We start from the raw sequence: 2,438 nt of genomic DNA on the forward strand, positions 1-2,438 counted from the left end.
ATATATATATATATATATATATATATTTAGGAGCTCTGGTAGCGTAGTGGCTAAAGCAATTGACTGCTAACCAGAAGGCTGGCGGTTCAAGCTCACCAGCTACTCCTCGGAAGGAAGATGGGGCAATCTACTTCTGTAGTGATACTGCCTCGGCAACCCAAGGAGGGGTCACTATGAGTCGGATCCAACTCAAGGGCACATAACAACAACAACAGCAACAACAACAACATATATAAATATATTTTTGAACCTTGTGAATACATTGTTGATGTTAGGTGTGTTTAGTTTATTTGACTCATAGTGACCTATATGCAAAAGAACAAAACACTTCCCACTTCTGAGCCATTCTTACAATCATGTCTAAACGGACTGCTGCAAACACTGTGTCAATACATCTCTTTGAGGTTCCCTCACCAGATAACATGTCTGAATTATGTAAGAAAAAAGTCTTGCTATCTTCACTTCTAAGGAACATTCTGGATGTATTTCTTCCAAGACAGATTTTTCATTCTTCTGTCAATCCATGGTATATTGAATATTCTTTGCCAAAACCATAATCCAAAGGCATCAATTCTCCTTATTTACTTACTTACTTATTTACTTATTTATTTACTGTCCAAATTTTGCATGCACATGAGGCAATTGAAAACACTATGGCTTGGGTCAGGCATGTTAGTCTTCAAAGTGACATATTTGATTTTTAACACTAAAAAGAGATCTTTTGCAGCAGATTTACCCAGTGCAATATATAATTTGATTTCTTGACTGCTGCAGCTGTGAGCATTAATTGTGGATCCAACTAAATTGAAATCCTTGACAACGTCAATCTTTTCTCTGTTAATCATGATGTTGCTTATTGGTCCAGGTGCAAGGATTTTAATTTTCTTTATGTTGGGGTTTATCCATACTGAAGGCTGTAGATTTTTATCTTCATCAATAAGTGCAAGTCCTCTTCATCTTCAGCCATCAAGTTTCATCTGCATATCAGAAGTTGTTGATGAGTCTTCCTCCAATCCTGATGCCATGTTCTTCTTCATACAATCCAGTTTATAGGATTACTTGTCACAAAAAGACATGGAGGTGACATCCTCTGATCTCCTCTAACTTTGCAAGAGGAAGACAGAATCACCATCAGCAGCTCAGGGTTTATTCCTATCAGCAGACATGCCACCAACATCCAGTCTTTTACCAATTCTGACACCAATTGTCCCTCCCAAGGCACTCACTACTTCTCTGCTGGGTTCTATAATTCATTGAAATGGCCACACAGAATTCACAGACAATACTCATGATTATGGGGTTTATTAGGAAGGTAACAGGCTATACAGTTCAGGTTCAGGAATGTACTCAGGATACAATTCTTCAATCAGGACAGTCTCTTCTCTATTGTGCCCTCAGACATGTCTCTCTGGCCCTTGGCCTCACAGCTTGGCTTCTGTCCTGTTTGGGCAAGTGCTACTAAGCTCTTTTAGCTCTGCAGATAGGTACACCTAGGTACACGCCCCTCCATCAGCAAACCTCCTGCCCAAGGACACTCAGCTTTCTCACTCTGTGAGACAGGCAAAACCAACACTCTGCCTTGTGCCTCTCGATTCCACTGAGACTGTCTCTCTCTGCTGGGGCATCTCTCTCTGCCAAGGCATTTCTGCCAAGGAGATCCAGTGCAAGGATCTTAGATCCAAGGAGGCACTCCACCTCAGCTCCAGCTCTTCTCCTTCCTTGGCAGTGAGATCCAGCCCCTTCCTCTAGGAGGACTCATTTTCAGCCAAGCAGAGCAAAAAGAAAAAAAAAAAGCCCTATCCAATCCCAATATCAGCATTCTACAAATCTCATTTGCATGGTTCCACCCAGTAATCTGATGGGATTTACAAAGACCATGGCTGGAAAAGCCACATCAAGTAATTCATTGCACTGCATTTGTTTAGCATACAGATTAAATAACTATGGTAAAAAGATATAACCCTGATGCACACTTTGTCTCATTTTAAACCATACTGTATCCCTTGTTCTGTTCAAACAACTGCATCTTTGTGTATATTTGAATACTTTAACAGAAATTTACTTATATCTTACTATCTGGAGGTTCAAACCCACCAGCCACTCCTTGGAAGGAAGATGGGGCAATCTATTTCCGTAGTGATTCTGCCTCGGAAGCCCAAGGAGCAGTCACTATGAGTCGGGTCTGACTTGACCTCACATAACAACAACAAGAGCCATCTGAGAAGTAAGACCCAAAAAGTCAGCCAGTTCTACTTGGACACAAATGAAGTTTCATAAGTCAGAATCAATTCCAAGGCAATTGGTGGTGGTCTATTTGCATAGACAATTAACATAGAAAGAAGCCCTGATGGTTAAGCACTTGGCTGTTAATGGAAAAGTGGGTAGTGGAAAATCACCAAACTGTCCAAGGAATAAAAGACCTGAACATCTTTTTTCAT

This window comes from Orycteropus afer, unplaced genomic scaffold, assembly GCF_000298275.1.
Source record: "Orycteropus afer afer isolate SDZICR_OR568_19922 unplaced genomic scaffold, OryAfe1.0 scaffold00116, whole genome shotgun sequence".
In the NCBI taxonomy this organism is placed as follows: domain Eukaryota; kingdom Metazoa; phylum Chordata; class Mammalia; order Tubulidentata; family Orycteropodidae; genus Orycteropus; species Orycteropus afer.